Here is a 20,903-nt window from a genome sequence, read left to right as displayed (position 1 = left end):
TGACTCCATTAGCGGGAGAAGTGCTGCACACAGAAGATGAGGACCTGGTCCAAATGCATCTCCCCATCCTGTTGGGATTACACCACTTTTCCCTTCTGTGTCAGTACAGATCATTCACAAAGTCACAAAAGAGCACTAATTTCAGATGAATGAGGCTGTGTAAGCTCATTAACATCCGCAGTGGCAAATACCATCTTTCCTCTTTCTTCATAGCTGACAGGACTGACTTTGGCGTTCCTTCTTCCACGAGCACAATGCTGTTTGTGGACATGCCCGTGGTTGGACACAGCTCCTGCTCATGGACATGCCCGTGGTTGGACACAGCTCCTGCTCGTGTTTTGACCCAGCACCAGCACTAGAACAAACTGCCTCATGCTAACAACACATCATGTATTTTCCGGAATTGATATGCACATTGCGAACGTCCCCCAGACATGCTATGAGTTGCCATGCAGCATTTCTGGTCATGGATCCGGATCAAATCAACCGGCATTTTGAAAGATCAAACCTAAGGAACATTATGCTTCCGCTAAAAAAAAAAATAAAATATATAAGTAAGGCTAATTCTAACTCAGCTTGTGTCACAAACATCTCTTTTCCTAGATACAGAAGGAAGAATAAATTAAGAGTCTCTTCTGCTTCAGGACCCAGCACTGGTGACTGAATTCTGACAGCCAAACTCAACATATGGCCACAGAGGATGGAAGAGGCAGAAAGAGAAAAGATTTTGATTTCCAGATGACCTGAAGCAGAGCTTAAAAACTTGTAGCTACAAGGGGGCTTCTTTGAATTCAGCTGATCTGGGACTATGGGTGACAATCGCCAGGAAACCCCATGATGCCTTTTTAGCATCATTTCAAACTCCAACATGATCAAGCTTCCCGAGCATAATGAATCCCCCTGGATCAGTGGAGCAGGGGGAGCTGCTCATCCACCTGCTCTTAACCCATCACGAGCCCAAAGCAAACCCAAAGCACTTGACATGTTGCCCCAAACAACTGTGCCCACCCCTGTGCAGTGCATGTACTGTCATGTTGCCATTCCTGCTGGACCAGAAGAGGAGATGCCAGACCGTAACTCGATGACTCTATGTTTTCTTTTAGTTTAGAAAATATTTTCCCATTTTCTATATTTTCAGTGTTTCTCCCACTGCCACCTTGTAATTTCTCTTTTTTTGTTTCACAGCCTCCCCTGACACACTTCTCTCGGAGGAGGTGTCCAACTTGCATATCATACCATGGGCCTGCTCCTGAAACATCTCCTGGGGATGGAAATCCCAGCCAGGAAGCTGAAATATCATAGAAGATTTTAACTGTATAAGTAGGGTAAGATTTTTGAGCTTGTTGTCTGAATGTTACCATTTTACACCATTCTTTAAAATGAAGAAGGGTCCTGACCTCTGAGTAGGGTAGTCTGATTTGCATTCAAACCCTCAAACCTGAACTTGCAGGGGCCCAGTGACAAGTCACCCCTGTCACATCCACGCAGCAGCACCTCTGTAATACCTGGATTGGGACAGATCAGAACAAAACCAGCTTTGGCTGCATCTGTTAACAGGGAGGAAATGATTATTTTTTCCTCCTTTGCATCATGCTCAAAAGCCTGGAGCAAGGATCATTTACCTTGTCGCAGAGTGCTCTGCACATGATGCTCCTCTTCAACCAGCTGCTCCCTTACCATCACCACCCTCAGAAGAAAAGCTCCTAGGAAGGGATGAAAAAAAGCTGTGACTTCCAAAGAAAATGTGAGTCTTGCAAGAAGCTCATAGAACCCTCAGCCATGTCCTGCATCTTGTGGTACTTCTGCCAGTGGGAGGGAGATGGAGCTGCTGGCAAAAGAACCCAAAACATTAGCAAAAGATAGGGGTGATAATACAAACTTAAACTGAAAGAGAGACGAGGTATAAGGAAGACATTTTTTACAGTGAGGGTGGTGAGACCCCGGCACAGGCTGCCCAGAGAGGAGGTGGATGCCCCATCCCTGGAAGGGTTCAAGGTCAGGACGGACGTGGCTTTGAGCAACCTGATCTAGTTGAAGATGTCCCTGCTCATTGCAGGGGGCTGGACTAGATGGCCTTTAAAGATCCCTTCCAACCCAAACCATTCTGTGATTGTATGAGTCTATGAGTCTTAAAATATGGAAAATAAAGAATCTTTCCATGAGCTCGTGACCATGGTCCAGCCTCAGGGTAAGAAAGGTGTTTCCATCTCCCTGCCCCGTGCGGGCCCAGTGTCAGCACTGCTATACCCCCACAGCTGAGGCTGTGGTCACAGCTGGATTCAGCCCTGGCTTACTCCTTTAAGTCCCTTTTACACTGCTGGTATTGGAGTAAAACTTCCTGACCATAACTGGTGTCAGGAGGAAGCGTTTTAAATCACCTGGAATGGAAACAGCACAGCTAGAACAAATACTTATTTTTTATATCCAAATCATTTCAAGGTCAGAAGGTGCTGAAAGACTCACCACCACCAAATAGCACCATAACCAGGAGCCAGAAATTCTTAAAAATCCACTTGTTTACCGGGGTGACCACCAAACTCTAGTCTCATGGAGGAGCACAAAATGTGCCACCTATCTCCAGCGAGGCTTACGTGGCACACAGTTAAGTTTCTGCTCCCACGTGCTATGACCCATGGCGGAGGCATAAATACCTTCATGGGTTTGCATCTGGGCTGGGCAGTGAGCACAGTGTGGGTGCAGCATGAGAGAGCAGCCCCAGAAAATTCAGCTTCCCCATATGTGCCCAAATCCCTCAGGGCAAGTAAAGCACAAGGATAAAGTTAAACACGTGCTGCCCTGAAGAAGGGGGGATTTCATGTTTGCTAAAGGGCTTTCTGGAATATGAGGGTGACACTGGAAAACGAGTCCAAAATTGTATATTTTGAAGACTGTAAGGGATATACGGCTTGTGCTGAGCCTCGGTGCTGAGAGGAGGGCGATCACCACATAGAGCAGATCAGACCAAGGGCTTGCTGGAGGAAGTTGGCACCATTGCTGGGAGAAAATATGGGACACTGTGCTGTAAAAGCTGGCTGGGGGCTCGCAAGGTGTTTCTGCATTAACAGGAGAGCACAGTTAATAACAGAAGCAAGTGATGGTATTTAAAGTTCGGCTGTAAATCAGTGAAATAAAACCACCAGTTTTGTTGGGTTTGTCTGTGAGGGGTGTAATGTGAAATCGCGCTCACCAAACAAATGGGGGAGAAATAAACCTGTTAGAAAGAATTAATGTACTTCACACCAAGGCTGCGCGTTTCAGAGCTCCTTCTTGCCCTGCAAGAATTGATCACCAGAGAAGTAAGCATTACCAATCATGTAAATCTCAGATTAGCCCGTTCGATCCGGCTGAATAATGTCTGCGCAACCCCCTTTAAGCACTCTGAAAAAAATTATAGCTCTGGGATAGATCCTGCCATTAATTTTAAGATGTTTTAAGGAATCTGTGCATTACAACTCCTTCTGATTAGCCTTGGCTATGCAAGATTTGCCTGATCAATTGGAGACAGTTGTATATAGATTTTCAGATTTATTTCGACGTTGAAAGCAAGCCTCATATGAAGCAAATCACCACGCTGAAAAGGTGACTCTTGAATAATATCACGTGCTCTGTCTTGCGGAGGCTACGTGCCAGGGTCCCCCCCCCCCCCGCCTCCTCCCTTCTCCGTTCAGCAGCAGAAGCTTTTCGTCTGCTGGGCTCAGCACTTTCGCGCTGGCGCAGCGGTCGAGGGAGGGGAGGGACCATTTCTGCTTCATGCGGTGGCATCTCACCCCAGAAAAAAAGCAGCACCCACGTCCCAGGGTGATAAAGTTAAGGGGGTGAGTAGGGCAGCAAAGCACACGGGGTGATCGGGGGTTTTCCAAACCCTATCGAACTGTGGGTCCGTCAAGAATGGGAAAATATTCACGAGCGATCTGGTTTTTCCTCCTCCCGTTAACTGAGCCAGGATGACATTGAAGTAGGAAGTGGAATAAATATATGCAAGAAGTCTTTTCACAAAGTTATTTAATTCACCAGAAGGGACACTTAAACATACAACAGCACCTTATTTACATTGAACTACTCTTTATTCATCCTGTAAACATCAGAAGCAATTTCTAATAAATTACAATCCAGGGAGCAGCAAATCAACAATATCACCTGAGTTGCTTAAATGAATTCATTACAAAATTTATTGCCTTTTTCCCTGTGACTTTCTTCAGATTGCATTTGAAAGCATTATTCTTCTGAGTTTTCTTTTCAGGATATATATGTGTAAAAATATCTCCAGGCAAGAAGAGATTATATTTTAAACTTTATTGCCCTTGACCTCAGATCCTTTTGAGTCTATTGTGCTACAGCCTTTCTGGTATCGCCATGACTGGTGACATCTAACAACAAACAGCCCAAACAGCAGGTACCAGCTAATTCAAATTGAGATCACAGACTCAGTCATGTAGAATTTGAAAAAGAAATCCTTAAAATTTCTATAACCTCTGGGCTTCTCTTTACCAGAAAGGATGTTCTCCGTGAAGTAATAGGAAAATATAATATTGTTTGCCTGTTTAATTGGATGTGCTCCTGCCCTGTTATGAAAGAGGTTGTCTCTTGCTGACCATGTATAAAACATAGGACAAGAGTTGATGCTGGTTGCTCGAAGTGAAAAAAATACCCAGCAGTGATTTGAGATGGTGTGACGGCAATCGGGACGTTTTCTCAGCCTCCATTTCAAGTGCAGAAAGGGACTTTGAAAAGAGGTTATTTGGGGTGGATGTCACAGAATCGCAGAACCATTTAGGTTAGAAAAGACCTTTAAGATCATCAAGTCCAACCATTAACCTCACACTGCCAAGGCCACCACTAAACCCTGTGCCTAAGCCCCACATCTACATGGCTTTTAAACACCTCCAGGGATGGGGACTCCACCACTGCCCTGGGCAGCCTGTTCCAACGCTTGACAACCCTTTCGGGGAAGAAATTTTTCCTAATATCCAATCTAAACCTCCCCTGGTGCAACCTGAGGCCATTTCCTCTCATCCTATCGCTTGTTACATGGGAGAAGAGACTGACCCCCAGCTTGTTCCACCCTCCTTTCAGGTAGTTGTGGAGAGTGATAGAGTCTCCCCTCAGCCTCCTTTTCCCCAGGCTAAACCCCCCCGGTTCCCTCAGCTGCTCCTCACAAGACTTGTGCTCTAGATCCTTCACCATCTTCATTGCTCTTCTTTGGACACTCCAGCACCTCAGTGTCTTTCCTGTAGTGAGGGACCCAAATCTAAACACAATATTCGAGGTGCAGCCTTACCAGGGCTGAGTACAGGGTGACGATTGCTTCTGTTTCTTGCTGGCCACACTATTTCTGACACAAGCCAGGATGCCATTGACCTTCCTGGCCACCTGGGCACACCGCTGGCTCGTGTTCAGCCAGCTGTTGACCAGCCCCCCCAGGTCCTTTTCTGCCGGGCAGCTTTCCAGCCACTCTGCCCCAGCCTGTAGCATTGTGTGGGGTTGTTGTGACCCAAGTACAGGACCAGGCCCTGACCCTTGTCAGTTTGGTGAAGGATGGCTCCATCGTGCCCAAATCTCTGCCTTATTGAAAATGAGGTCCAAGGCAACCCCAATAACACAACTCCTGATATTTGAAGTTAGCAGTCATGATCCCTTGCATCCTGCTGCTGCTGGCAGCACAAAAATCTATCACAGCGAGGGACATGGATTTCAGGGGTATGATGGAGAGCAAAGCAAGAGGCCCTGGGGGGCTGTTCTTGATCACCCTTCACAGACCCGGCCACTATTTATTACAAAACCAGGAGCTGGAAGAGTGGAAAAGGGGATCTGGGCAGAGATGATAAAGAAGCAGGTTCATCCATGGCAGAAAAGCCTCGTCCCAGCGGTCCCGCAAAGCTCTTGTAGGCTATGAATCGCCGGGTGGAGTGGTTCGAGTAGCTGCCGTCTGCCCTGCTTTCTCTCCCTTCATTTACGGAAAGCCACGAGAAATATTTCATCTTCTTTGTTGAGACAGTTTCCTTGCACTCAGGAAGGCAGAACAAGTGCATTTATGCTCTCACTCCAGGACTTGCTGATGGCCGTGAGAGGCAGCCGGGGACTAGGACTGGGCTTGTTATAGCCTCAGAAATTCACCCATGAAGTGCTTTTGCTTTGGGTGAGAATGAGGAGAGCTCTCATCAAACAGCAACATGTTGGCTGACCTCAACTCCCCTCCGGAGCAGCCACGGCTACAGAAGAAGGCTTTCTGACATGGTGGGGTTGTCTCCCGTTACTTCCCAGGGTCAGATATCCCTTCGGAGGTGTGGAGCTGGAGGTGGGTGAAGTCCAAGGAGACCCTGGACATGGGGGAAGGTGGAAGGAGCTGCTAACTCACCTCGGTGGTACCTTGGGTGTTGCAAGGACCTGGCTTCAGTGACCACCTTGGTCTGCCCTTCCAGCAGAGCGTAAACAGCTGAAACAGAGTAAAGCATCAAGGTGACCTGACCCCAAAAATATGGGCCATTCTGTTTCTCATCTCTCATTCACCCTGGCCACTACCAGAGCAGATACGCAGACGCTTTGCAATAAATTATAGAAATTAGCTATGCATTTACTAATAAATAAATTTGTGATGGACCTTCTTTCTTGGTCATGAAGCCATGTCTTCGGGGTGGGGTAGCTGTGACCACAGGCTGCATGTGCAGCCTCAGCCTTGATGCCCCCAAATCGCTGCTGGCTTTAGAAACATCTCGGAGCAGGTCTTGGCTCTGGGCAACAAAATAGCTGAAGTTTGGAGAGGTGAATCCCACCCCACTGTGAGCAGGGAGACCTGGGTGATGCATAGGCCTTGCTCTTCCCCTCTGTCAAATTGCTGAAGCACATTTTATTGGTTTTTTTTTTTAAGAAATGAAGTCATGCAGAAGGGTCTAGCTAGTGATTTCTTTGCTCTCTGGTGTAGGGTCCCAGTAGGGTCCTCCTTGGTTTCTTCACCCATAAAATTCCAGCTGTAGTCTCAAAAAGGGGAAAACCCCTACACTTCGATGCATCTCTGCAGCCAGCCATCCCTCGAGACAAGAAGGAAGACTTTTCCTTGGATATAATTATTTCTTTGGCCAGAACTCCCACGGTAACCTGGTGCTCTCCTCATCTCTCCGGTCCCTGCACCAGTTGTGCATGTTGGCAAGTCTCCTGAATTTTGGAAAAGGTGCCATTTGTTTCACCATTCTATAATATTTGTTATGAATTGAGGCATTTCGTTAATGAACGAGGTAGGATTGCTGGCGGTTTGATTAAGGAGATCAGATGAAGCAAGGTCAGGGAGAGGGCTCAGACCACGAAGGCTGAGCTCAATCCTCAGGTGGATTCCCTGGGCCACCCCCGTTAAGGTGCTTCTCCTCCCCACACCTCAATTCTGCATATGCAAAATAGAGCGAATGCTCTGTACTTTACTCAGTGTGTGAGTCTCAACAAACATTTTGAAGAAGCCCTGGGAAGATCTAGGCTGGGGAGTGGTTTTTGCCGTATCTGAGCCAGCATCCTTCCAGGCCTGGACCGGCAGCGGCAGCTGGCTGCCGTCCAACCTCCCTCCGCTCCCCGCGCTCCGGGTTTGTTAACATCCCAATCAATAACACCGCGACGGAAAATCCAGCTTCAACTTTTCTCCATGGGTTCAGCTGCAGCAGGGGTGGTTTGTTGTTTTTTTTTTCCCCAGCTCGCACCCTAAATCCTATTTTTCCAGATCCTTTGAGCCCCTCTGGGAAGTATTAAGGTAGTCTTATTACTCCCTGTTGCTGCAGGGAATGGGGCGAATCCTAACGAGGGAGATGAGCACTCTGTCCTCTCCTGTAAATCAGCTCACCTTTTCATATGCCACCCTCTCCCACCACCGTGAGCTTTTAAAAATAACAAATAGCGGGTTCTTCTTCCTCTCTTTGGGAGGATGACCTTTAGGGTTTGCAACACAGCTCTGATGGATAAAGAGAAATTTATTTTCTGGGGGAAAAATGAAAAGGAAAGGAAAGCTGTGGTTCTCACACGATCACGTAGTGTTATGTATTGGACCTTTAGGGAAAAAAAAACCAGGCCGTTGAGGAACTTGATAAATTTAAGAACTGGCAAGCACCCGCCGCTGGACCGTGGATTTGTCAGGAGAGGGTTGGTTCTTGCTGTGCGCTGGCGCAGGAGCCAGCGGGATGAGGGATGCGGTTTAAGGCGGGCTCGTGCAAATATTATCCTATTAATAATCAATAACTGCTAGCAGGGTGAGATGATTCAGGCCAGATTGGTATATAATTGCTATTATTGTTATTCCGGTTTAAAACCAGTTCCTCTTCGCTGCTGCCACAAGTGATCTGAAGCAATGTATTTTTAATTTGTTCGCAGGCACAGCACAATCCATCACACGGCGTTACACTGGCTGGAACCAAATGTCAGCACCGAGCGGTGAAACATTTTTGTTATTTAAGTTACTGTATGCTAAGTTTATGTTGATTGCTCTGAGTATCATCTCCGAAAGTTAACTAGCGTTAAAGTGTTGATAATGTCCCACTTTCGCAATCATATTTGCATAGTGCACAACAGAGTTTAACAGAAAAAAATTAGCTTAAGTGCTGTTTTTCATCAGCCCTGTCAGTCTCATACTGTTTGCTTCATCTCGGTACACGGGGCATTTGGTGACAAATGGTTATGACATTTTTCATCTAAGCATTACGTCACTATAGAATCGTTGTCTTCTGCCTCACGGCTGCGTCCTCACCACGCGGTGAAAGAGGGAGAGGGGAGGGGATGAAAACAGGGGCAGAAGAGAAAGAATTGGGATTTTTAAAAATTTTTATTATTTATTATTTTTATTCTCTCACCAAAAAAAAAAAATTATATATATATATATATATATCTATCTTTTCAACCTCTCTCCCTTCCCCCTGCTCGAGGCAGCATCGCCAGAAATATTCCCGTGGGCAAATGGAAAGCATCCTGTTCCCATTGAAGTCAGCGGCAAATCGCTCGATATACAGGACCCGTATACAAACAGGGGCAACCTCTCTTTGTTCGATGTATGGCGCGGCGGAGCGAGGACCACACGCTTACCAGAGGCCTTCTCCTCCCTCCCAGCATCAATGCAACCTGGGTGAAACCTCCCCCCCAACTCCCCGCTCTGATTTAGCCCCGGCTAAATGATGGAGAATCTGCCTTTCGATTTTTACTGCAGCAATATTTTTTAAACATAATTGAAACATTGCCTCGACATTATCAGCTCAGGAATAAAATCAGCTCAGAAATAAAGCAGGAATAAGAGATCCCCAAAGCAATTTTGGTTTGGTTTTGTGTTTTTCCCCCACCCCCACCCTCAGTTACTTTTCATCGTGGTTTTCTAACTGAATTTAGGAGAGCAATTTATTCCTAACCTGGATCAGTCAGAAGTTCTAACCTGCATTTTGCAGGGTATTACGGTGGCAATTTCTCATTTCAGGCTCTGGCTTCTGTTGTGCATGACGAGCTTTACACTTCTATGGGTAAATACAGTGATAATAAAGCTTAGCGTTAATATGGAGTGTGTTTTTAGCCTGAGCACCCCCTCCATACGTTAAGTAATTCATCCTTATTGCCATTAGGAATTCAGATGCTATTTTATGGAGGGGGAAGGGAGGGATGTGTGCAGAGCGCAGTTTATATTTTGCACATTTTTATTTTTTTTCTATGCAAGTTGCTGATTTACTCTAAGAAACCTCCTGGAGAAAGGTTTGAAGGAAGCTTTATGGGAAAAAAAAAAAAAAGGGGGATTTTGAATATCATTCGGGCTTCTCCCTGCTAACGTGCAGCTCTCACTGCCTGCCTTGCTGTCTGGGTGTGCAGCGCAATATAGGATACGTTTGCCTTTGCATTAATAATAGTCCAATAAAAACAGACAATATTCTTGCTTAAATGCGTTGAGTTATGTAGATCCTAATTCTAGCACATAAGCAATGAAAGAAAAGCAGATATTTTGTCCTCGCAAAAACAAATTCTGTGATACAAATGCAAGCCGACATATGGTAAAAATTGCCTGCAGCCCTGCTGATTTACAGAACTGTTTTCACTCACAGATAATTCATTAAAAATCATTTCATACTGGCTGTATATACATAAAAAATATTTACTTGTGTAAATATCAGTCAGGAAGGTATTATTTTTTTTTTACTCTTTTCCCTTTTTTTTTTTTTTTTTTTGACAGCTGATGGAGGGAGAAAAAAAAAAAATAATCCAAAGATATATATGATCAGCACAGGAGAAAGCAAAGGTATGCCTGGTATTCATCCTGCGATGTAGGTCAGGACTGGGGGGTGGCTAGGACAGCTTTTAAATCCGCTACCTGAACCATCTGCTGTTCAATGCCAGCGGAATCTGCGTATGGGAAACACACACTAGGCAGACATTTATATTGTGGCATACGGCACAAAAGGGAGTAGGAAAGTGCTTTTACCTGATTCAGGGCTCTCATGCTGACCTATAGAACAATAGGAGCCAAGATAATGTATACGCCAGGAGATGTCACCGTAAAAACTGAAGCCGCAGGATTTCAAGGCCGTTGCTGCTGTAATCGGAGCAGCCTGGAAAATAAATAGCAAATTCCAGCAAGGCGAGGGCGAGTTTTCGGTTTTTCATCTGCTTTGCAAATACTCATAAAACGACCGAGGCACAAAATATGAAGGGGACAAGTCCAGTGATGGGCTCTGTGGCTTCCAAACACAAACAGCCCAGGTATATTTGAGACAAGCGATGAAATCTCACTACTACCCCCCACATTTTATTCTCTAAAATATATGTTACGTTCCTCAGAACACTTAACAAGGCTCCAGCCCAGCACTACATCTTTCCTTTTATCTCTGTGCTTACTCCGACATAATTTGCTTAAATATGATGCATTATTTTAAAGCTTCGGCTTGGAGACCTTTGGATTATTTTTTCCCCCTGGAGGAAAATTTATAAATAAATCAGAGATTACATGAGATTTGGGGCGGTGGGTTTTTTTTTTATTTCCTCAACAGCCAGGTGATGAAATAATATTATTCAAACTATGGGAGGGAATAAGTGCTTGGAACAGGGATCTAGTCCATCATCTTTCATCCTCCACAAAACCCAGTAGTAAACAAAGCAATAATATTTGGGGGCTTCGAGAGGGCTGCTCTGGGGTGAGGTGGGGGGTTAATTAAAATGAAACGGCTACGTGAGGAAGGAGGGGGACCACCGGGCTTGCATCCCACTCCTGAGCCTGGCACAGCGTCGAGGGGAGAAAGTTTGGGCCCATTTCCTCTGGAAATGGGCGCGATGTCGCACGCTGCGGAACAGGAGCAGCTACCTCGATGGGAAATTTTCATATTAAGCTGAACCTGAAAGGGAGGGTGAAATAAACTCTCACTTCACCATCGGAGTGTCTACATCAAGAAAGCTTCTCCTGCTCTATTTATACGCTGTATAAATCAGTCTCCAGACTGTTACCATAGATAACAGAGTTTTTCTTCTGCTGTTGTCTCTAACAGCTTCTTTTTCCCCCCACTATATTTTGTGCGATTTCTACCTATCACCTCGGTGAGTAATTCGCCTGGTTTAAAGCAAATTACAACTTGGGAGCAAGCCGGGTTTTTCAGGCAGAGAGAGATTTTTTTCATCCCCCCCTACCTTGCTGAATTTTGCTCCCGATTCTCTACACAGCCCCGAGAAATCCTGCAGAAAGAGAAGCTATAGGTGACTGCATCTGATCCCGATACATATTTAACCTTCTTGCAGTCTCCAGGAATTAACTATTTAGGAGGTGAGCAGCCAACGCAGACGTCGCACCAGAATAACACGGTCAGGCTGGTTCTCAGCGATGCCGACGCTTTCCACAGAAACCATCGTTAATTCTCCGTACAGAGCTTCTGCTGGAGACACTGCCACGGGCTGGCATTTTTATTTGAAATAAATAACTAAATAAATGTGGCGGGTCCCTATTTCAGGGGTCAGCGGATGCAGAGTTTCCCCTCCCAGGGATGGGGAGTTAATGGGATTTGTTGCTCCTAGTTGGGGGGCAAAGGGGATTAATCCTTTCCTTCATGTATATCCCCGCTAAGCTGTTTTAGGTCGTGTTTAGAGTTAAAGTTTTTTGGTACGGGCTCTGTCCGTCCATCTCCGCAGTGCCGGGCACGGGGCTGAACCCAGCGAGATGCTGCTGGATCTGGCTCTGGTATTTTCATCCCCTCGCAACTCCCAGCACCCAGAAATTCAGGTGAGCCCCAGGCTAAAAAAAAAATTTTTTTTAAAGATATAAAAAAAAACCAAGGAGGTTTAAATTTCACCAAAGCGGTGAAAAAGCTTGTAAAGGCTTTTAGAAACCTGCCGTCGTCGCTCAGGGAAAACTCCCAGTGAGGCCCAGAGCCTATTGTTTGCTGCAACGTGATTTATCGTGGAGCGGGTAGGGCAGAAAAGGGACTTTCTCCCCCCGGCTGGGTGCTCAGCACCCACCCGCAGGGACCCATTCCCCCGAGTCACCTCTGCCGTCAGCTCCAGCAGTCGTTAAGCTGATTGTGGGGATGTAGCTTTGGGGTTTGGGGTTGTTTTCTTAAGCCCATCATCTTTTAGAAGCCATCCTGCAAAGCGTTAAATAGCCTCACCTGACCTCCTCCAGCAAAGCAAAGCTCTGCATCCTTATTTAGGGGCATACATCACCTCTACAGGATTTTTTGCCCGGTGCTGGAGGTGGAGCAGAGAAGTGAAATGTCGTGGAATTAAAAAAAAAAAAAAAAAAGACAACTCTGAATCCATCCGAATTTGCCTTGAAACCCCCATCCCATCCCAGCCTGCCCGAGTGTGTATCCAGGCGATCCCGGCCGGGGCGCGCAGGAGGGCCGGACACATATGCCGTGCCATATGGAGCTGAGCGATTCTGGTCAATCGGATCTTTAGGAGTTTTATCGTTTAATTTCTTAATGTGCTAATAGCGCAGAGGGAGGGGACGGATCATCGGTTAAGTCCAAGGATTTATGTTTTTAAGGGAGCGTAATGTATTTTCAAGTGGGTTGGAGTGGGCTTTAAATACCCCTGGTAAACGTGATGGGGAGCGGGCGGGAGCATGAACTAGAAAAGACCCTAAAAGACCCCTCTGAGCATTAATCCAGAGCAGGTTTATAATGCAGCATCCAGCCCCTGTGAGAGCGGGCTGGAATTCAGGCTGAAAATCCCCGTGTCCATTTTGCAAAGACATTTTGCCCAGCGCTGAGGGCTGTGGGCGATGCGAGCCCTGGTCTGGGTTTGCCCCTTTCAGCTGCCCCCACGGTTTTCAGCAGTGGGTCCCTCTCTGCGGCTTGGCTCCGTTGGCATCTCACATCCGTTTGAAGCCAGGAAGGACGGGCAGTAAAATATCCTCAAGGCCCCTGATCCTCAGTTTCCCCGCTTGTGTAAAGGGGGAATTGCACTGACTTCCTTCCAGTTGCCACTTGGGATGGGTGCTCGTGCAGATTCCCCAAAGGAAGCTCTTAAAGAGAGATAAAGCATTGTTACTTATTAAAAAAAAAAAAAAAAAAAAATAATAGAGAGAGAAGGAATTCTGGAGCGGTGCTGAAATGACAACTTTTCATCCCCAACCAAGTTACCTCCCGTGAAGCACATCTATTTATTTTTAAGTCAAACAGCTCAGCTCTCTATAAATCTCCGAGACATAGAACCGAGAGGGAGATAAATAACGTGACGCCGGAGCCCCTCGGCGGCGCAGGCTGCCGGCGCGGTCCCCATCGGGCAGCTGCTGCCGGGCAGGGGCTGGTCCTCGCCCGGGCCGTGGCTCCAGCTGCGGTTTGAAACGTGGTGGTCTCAGAGGGATGCTCTGGCTGTTGGCTTCTGTCAGAGAGACCTTTAAAATCTGTGCTATACCACTGCTTATTTGAATTGCAAACGGTCTAAAGGAGGTATATGAGAAGTTGCTCATTCAGGGGAAATAGGGTTGGCTTTTTTTTGCTTTTTTTTTTAAGCAAATAATCCTGTGTCGTGGTTTTAGCAGAGGAGTGACATTATAAAGTGCAGGCGGAGAGATTTTTGTGCCCGGGCTGGTGACTCTGCCGAACAATTTTCGACGTCTAATTTCCAGTATTTCCTTGAAAACTCCTCCGATTTGGTGCATTAGATGAAATGTCATTAACGTAATGGAAACAAAATGGTACTACTGTTAAACAGCGCTAAGAAGAAAGGGCCGCAGCTCTCAGCCGGCTCGGCACGAAGATTTCGAGCACGTTGGGGAGGGCCCAATGCTCACAGGGCTCTTGTGCTTATTCAGAGCGGATGCTTCTGCCTGTCTCTGAGCGCACACACACACACACAGAGTCTGTGCTCGGGTACAAACCAGGTGCTTGGGCTTCTATGCGGGTTTTTTGGGGGGTTTGTTGTTTTTTTTTTTCTCAGCAACTTCTAGGCCTCAATTGAGGGGGAAAGAAAGAATAAAAATAAAAAAAAAAAAAAAAAAGAAGCATGTATTTGTCTTCATGCAATGGGAAGGAATATAAGTGCGATGCGGCGCGATACGTAGCTGAAATGATCTCAAAGCCACGGGGTGGCTGTGGCTTCTGCAAAGAGATCCCAGGAGCGGGCACATGCCCTTGACACGGAATCAGCCGGCGGGTAATAAAGGATTTCCTCCTGCCTTCAGAGCCCTGCAGCCAGGGGTTTAGCCTGGGTTACTCTGCGCAGCGCCCTGACAGGGCTCCAGGGTGTGACAGGGTGCTCAGGGAGGACCAGCCGTGCTGGGAACGTGGAGATATCCCTGGGTGGAGATGTACAGCCAGCAGCAGCCTGCGTTTCTCATCCCCGGGATACATCCCGACCTCACCCTCAACAAAAACCCACCCTCTTCTCCTTGAAATTCACCTTGAACGCAGTCAGATGGGGGAGTGGGTTTGTTGGTTGGGTTTGGGTTTTTTTTTTTTTTGGGGGGGGGTGGTGGGGTTTTTTTAATTATTCATTCCTCCCCCTCCCCGGCGTTTTCCCTGACAATTGTCAGCAGAGAGGCTGCAAAAAAAAGCCGAGGAGCCACTGCAGGCTGAGCGCAGCCCTGGGAGCTGTCAGCCCCACGCCACTGCAGTGATGTCAGCCGCAAAACACAGCCACTGCCCCCCCCCAGCCCCTCGCACACCCGCACACACACAAGTCGCAAGAAGAAGAATTCATAATTACAGTAGCGTAGCCATGAAACCAGCAGTGGGGGGGCGAAGGGAGGGGGGGGGGGGGGGGAAGTAAGGCTTCATCCAAACCCGGTCTTTTATTATTTTAATTTTTTATTTTTTTTTTTTTTTTTTTCCCCCTTGCAAAGCTGCACCCAGCTCTGCAGCATCCTTTCTCCGCAGCGGGGTTGGGGGAGACCGGCGAGAAAGAAGGAAAAGGGGAGCGTGGGGGGGGGGAAGGTCAGGGCAAGGGGTTTCCCCCCTCCCCAACCGGGTGGAGGGTGCGGGGGGCGGCGGGGGGGAGCTGGGCAGGGCTGGAGGCTCTTTCCCCGCGGGTCGCTCCTTGTTTTAAAAGGCAGCATTTCTGCGGACAACACCCGGAGCATCTCTGCGGGAGAGGGGCTGGGGGCGAGGGCTGCAGCCGCCTTGTTTTCGGCGCACGGAGTCAGCAGCTGTGATTTTTTTTTTTTTTTTTTTTTTGGCTGAATAATCCTTTACGGGGAGGGGGTGTGCGGGGAAAGGAAGGGGGGGGGGGGGGGGGAGGCTGGGGGAGGAGGGAGGGAAAGTGGATCAACATCACCGAAGGAGGACAGCGAGCAAGATTAGGGCTGGCTAATGATAAATGAGAAGGCGCCGCTGACAGCTCCTCTCTCCGCGCAGCGCCCGCCCGGCTGCTCCGCGCTGCGCGCTCCCTCCGCACCCCTCCAGCCGCCCGCTCTGCTCCCCGACTTTATCTCCCCTTTTCTTTTTCTTTTACATATATTTTTATATAGAGAGAATTTTCACCTCTCCTCCGCATAGCGCGGGAGGGGAGAGGGGGGGGGGAGGTGTCGCTTTCCAACCCCCCCCCCAAAGCATCTTCCGCGGGATTACGCGCCTGGCCGCGCTGCTGCACCGGCTGCCGGACGGAGGGACCACCGCGGGGCTGCGCAGGGGGTATTTCCTTCGCTCCTTTTATTGGGGGGGGAGGTTTGGGGTTGGGGTCGGGCCGGCGAAGTAGTGATGCGGGGGGGGGGGGGGGGGGTGAACACAGCCAAGACCCCCCTCAGAACCCCTCAGCGGGGTGGGGTGGGGGGATGCGCTGGGGGGCTGCGCCCTTTCTTCCCCCCTTGGAGGGCTGGGGCGGGGGGGGTGAAGCCAGGGCGGTTTATCCGTGGGCTCTGCCCGTCCCCCCCCCGCTCCCCTCCCTCGTACCCGGGTGACCTTTCAAATCAAAGCCCGGCTCGTACCTACCAAGGTGCATTGGCCAGCGAGGGCTGAAGGGGGGGGGGGTGATGGGGAGGGGGGGGGTGATGCACCCGGGCTCTCCCCCTCCCTCTGCCTTTCCCCCTCCCTCCCTCCCTCCCTCGCTGCTCCCTCCCTCTCTCTCTCTCTGCTGCATTTTGCATGAGCTATCTAGGTCATTAGCATTTTAGCGTATGCAAGACTTGACAAAGCTGATGAGAAGCCAGATGGGCCCCTCTCCTCTTTTTTTTGCACCACTTGGGATCTGAGCGAAAGGATTGACTGCAGCAGGCGAACGGGGGAAGGTTTATTACGCTCCTCCAGACCCCCCCTTTATAGCAGCGCGGCGGGGCTCGGGGAAGGCGGCAGAGAGCGGGCAGCGGCGGGCAGAGACGGAGGCAGGTAACGGGGCGCGCCGCCCCCTGCCCGGGCAGCACCCCCCAGCCTCCCGGGGATCGCATTTTAGAGATTTTTTTTCAGGGCTTTGGGTGGTGGTTTGTTTTTTTTTTTTTTTATTATTACTATTATTATTTTATTTTTTAATTTTTTTTTTTTTTTTGGTCCGACGGGGAGGGATATTTGGGGGTGGGGGGGGTGGGGGGTAGGTTGGATTTTATTCCCCTCCCCTCCGCCCATGGGGAAGGGCGCGCCGAGCCCTCCGCGGGGCGCGGAGAACAAAGGCTGGGCTCCGCGGGGGCGGTGGGCAGCGCGGCCCCTCTCCCACCTCCCCTCCTTTTCCCCCCCACCCCCTACCCTTCCTCCTTTTAATTTTTTTTTAATAATAATTTCCCCCTCTTATTATACTTTTTTTTTTTTTTTCCTCCCGAGGAAAGGCCCCTCTCTCCGTGTTCACAGCGGACCTTGATTTAAATGTCCATACAATTAAGGCACGCGGTGAATGCCAAGAACGAGGCTGACCAGCATCGAGGCCGGAGGCGGCTCCGCGGCTCTCCGCACCCGCGGAACCCCCCCCATCCCCCCCCCGCCCCCCCCCCTTCCTCCCAAGCCCGGCCGCGGGGCGCGCAGGCAGCGCTGCGCACCGGCGCAAGTGGCACCCGCAGCGCGGAAAAGTAGGGGGGGGGGGGCAGGGGGAGAGGGTTGGGGGGGGGAGCGACACACAGAGCATTTTTTTAGGAGGGACCCCTGGAAAAAATAAAAAAAAATAAAATGGGGGGGTCTCCCTGCGCGCAGAGGCACCCGGGGAATGAGATGCGGAGCTGTCACTCGGGGCTGACCCGCGGGTGGGCCCCGGGGGGGCCGAGGCTGCTGCCCCCGGGGTGCTCCGGTGCCGCCGCTTTGTGCTTTGCCTTTTCTCTCTTTTTTTCTCCTCAAAGCGATGGGTTTTTTCCCCCCTGCTAAAAGCAAGGGCAGGTCTTGGGGTCATCGGGGCTCACGCTGTTCCCCCGGCAGGAGGGGGGGGGGGGAGGATGGGGCAAAGCCGCTTTTATTCTTTATTTTTTTTAAGATTTATTATCATAATTATTATTATTATTATTATTTTCCCGGTGGCTGTTTGTGTGTCTTTCCCCTCCACTCCTCCTCTCTTTTAATCCTTATAATTTAAATCAAAAGTGCCGGGGAGAAGAAGGGAAGGGGGGGGGGGGGGGGGGGGAGTGCTGTGTCTGCAGGGCGAGGCCGGGTGTAAATCTCTTGGAGGGATAAACATGTCATTTGTTCCCTTTGTATGGTAATGCTGTTCCCCCCCCACCCCCCCCCAGCTGCCCCCCCGCCCCCCCCGGCAGCTGCCCCGGCCATACATCCTCCCTACAAAAGATCCCAATTACCCATCGGCTGCCTCATTATACCCCTAACACAGCCCCTGCGAGAGGCGTGTGGGTGCAAGGGGGGGGGAAAAAGGGGGAGGGAGGGAGGGAGGGAGCGGATGGGGAAACAGCACCTAAATTATTCAGAAAAATAAAATAAAATTCAAGAAACTGGAAGCCCGAGGCGGCGGGAGGGGAGGGTGACGGGGGGGATGCTGCGACCCCGCGGCCTAACGCGGAGCGGGTGCCCCCGCAGCGCAGGGGCTGCTCCGCCACCACCCCGCTGTCGGATTTTCCCTTTTTTCACGCTTTTATTTGTTATTTAATTTTTTTTTTTTTTTCTCCCCCCCTCTACCTTTTTAGCCAGAGAGGTGGCCGGGTAGCCCATTGCCACCCTCCTGCCCCGCTTCCCCGCTGGGGCCTTTCACCCCCCACCCCTGCCCTTCTCCCATCCCTTCTCCTCCTTTCCCTTCTCTTTACAGCTGGAGGCCAACCTGCCCCACACCCCTCCATCCCCACTGCCGGCCCAGTGCTCCCAGCAGGTGCTTAACACTGGGCAAGGAAAGGCCTTACTGGAGGGGACAGTCCCCCACCCCACGGGGTGGCTGCAGAGCTGCCCTGGGCTGGAGGAGGGGAGAGGGGGGGCCCTTTGATGATGGTGTAGGGGGGACCCATCTCTCTTTGCAGCTCTACGTGCAGACTCTCACCTACGGGACGGTGCCTGCGGGAGCATTGACAGCAGCTCGGGGGCCCTGGGACGCCTCTTTGCACCCCCCATTCCCTGGGGTGCTGCAGGTATTTCGGGGTAGCCCCCCTCCCCTCTCTCTCCGGGCTTGCATCCCGGCTGGTGCGGATGCCGCAAGGAGCCCGTGTGGGGTCGTGCAGTGCCAATAAAGCTCTTTCGCTGCGGGCTCCCGCATCCTCTCCTTTGTTCGTGGAGGTTTCTCGCCCGTCTCTACAGCGGCGGAAGCAAGACACCCCCCCCCCTTCCCCCCCCCCCCCCGCCCCCCGCCCTCAGCACCAGGTGGGGGATGAATATTAAAATCCACCCCAAAATAAAAAACCTCAACCTTTCAATTTGGCAGCCCACGGTCGCCTGCTTAACCCTGGGTGGGCGCCTCTGCCTCCTGGACCTCCAAGGAGAGGCTGAACTGCCAGAGGGCTGATGTTTAATGAATAAAAGGGGCAAAAAGAAAGAGATTTGGGGTTCCTTCTCTTTGGGATCGCCTCCATCCCCACAGGCAGATCCCTGCCCCGCCGCACTATGCGCCGAGCATCCCTCTGCAGTGCTGTCGGCCCCGGCAGCGCACGGCCCTCACCCGGAGAGCCAGTGAAACAGCTTTTCCAGTAACGAGCTGCGGCACAGGAGAGAGAAACAAGATCGAAATAACCCCAAATAAATAAACAACCCGTTTATTTGCTTGCGAAATGCCTGGGATGAAGAGACACCATCACCTCGCACCCCAAGGCGAGAGGCCTGGTACCCCACCGGGGCCCGGCTGCCTCCCTCGGGCTCAGCTCAGGGGCAAGGAGAGGAGGAGGCAGGAGGCTCTTATTAATAGTAATCACAAGAAATATTGCTATGCCCTGAATAAATCAGGCCAGGGGTTTCTCAAAGACCTTTGCCCCCTTGAGATGAGCTGCAGCACAGCCCCTCCTCTTCTGGGTGGACACTTTGGGTAGGGAAATGGCACAGGGGGGTGGACAGATGCGTTTGATTTTTTCGCTGAGGGATGGAGGAGGAGGTGGCACAATTTTATTCCAAGCACGTCAGCTCTCCCCCCCTTTCTCCTTCCCTGTCCCCTCCTTCCTCCCTCCACCCGCAGTCCGATGTAAACATAACGGCTAGAAACCTGCCAGGCTCCATCCCCAGTTGGATTATAGGGGGGGAATTAAGCAGCTTGTGAGAACGTTTGATTAACACAGAGATGCCCCCAAATAACCTTCAGGAGTCTGGCCCCAAGGTCGTGCGCCGGAAGGGGACGGCGAGGCTGGGGAGAGGGACCCTCGGGTACCCACGATGTGGGGAGAGGGAAGGGATGGATGGAGCGGAGAAGTGGGGCGCGCAGATCCTTCCATCTGTGATTTTATGCCATTTTTATTTCTCCCCGCCCACACCCACCCCCTGACCGATTCGCTCGCGACTGCAGCACTGGTTTGGCTCAAGATGCTCTGGCGAGGAGGCAGAAAGGAAGATGTGGGAAATTCCTCTATTTCCCTCATTTCCCAGCTCTCCGCCGAGTCTCAGCCTCATGAAGGATGATGGTCTCCATGCAGAAAGGTCTTTTCCTCCACATCCCCACCGCATCCAGCTCCTTTTTTCGGTTTATTTTTACGCCGCGTGCCTCCTTGAACTGCAAACCAACATATCTCCTAGCAGCAGCAGTCAAAGTGGGTGTTTTATTGGGAAATCTAATCAGGATTCGAGGGGAAAATCCTTCCTTAATGTCCTGGCTAAAGCAACGAGCTCAATTAAATTGCTTAGACTCTAAAAAGGACCTAGAGTCCCATATTTTTTTTCCTCTCTGCTCTCACTGGATAGCGCCGTCATCTCCGCACACCACTCCACCGTCTTCAAAGCCCAAACAAGCCTCAATGACACAGGACTCACATGTTATTCCCCGACCCCCCCTCCTTCCCTGCCTCCCCCCAGCAACAGAGTCACAAATCATCTCAAATACTCTAAATTTAGACCGCCAGCGAGACCACAAACAGGGATTTCGGTGACATCACTGCTGGAAATTAAGGGGTCAAATAGGGAAGCTGAACATGGTGCCCCGAGGAGCGGAGATGGTGC

The 20,903-nt window shown here is 50.1% G+C and overlaps 1 long non-coding RNA gene across 1 annotated transcript; it reads left to right on the top strand.

Annotated features, from left to right (window-relative positions):
• Positions 1-17,841: 17,841 nt before the first annotated feature.
• On the top strand, positions 17,842-20,604 carry LOC141955868 (uncharacterized). The gene is made up of 2 exons (XR_012632787.1): positions 17,842-18,901; positions 20,257-20,604. It is a non-coding gene; the product is annotated as an uncharacterized LOC141955868 (long non-coding RNA).
• Positions 20,605-20,903: the final 299 nt, after the last annotated feature.

Source organism: Athene noctua, chromosome 1 (assembly GCF_965140245.1).
Source record: "Athene noctua chromosome 1, bAthNoc1.hap1.1, whole genome shotgun sequence".
NCBI lineage: Eukaryota > Metazoa > Chordata > Aves > Strigiformes > Strigidae > Athene > Athene noctua.
This window is presented reverse-complemented; position numbering and strand designations above follow the sequence as displayed.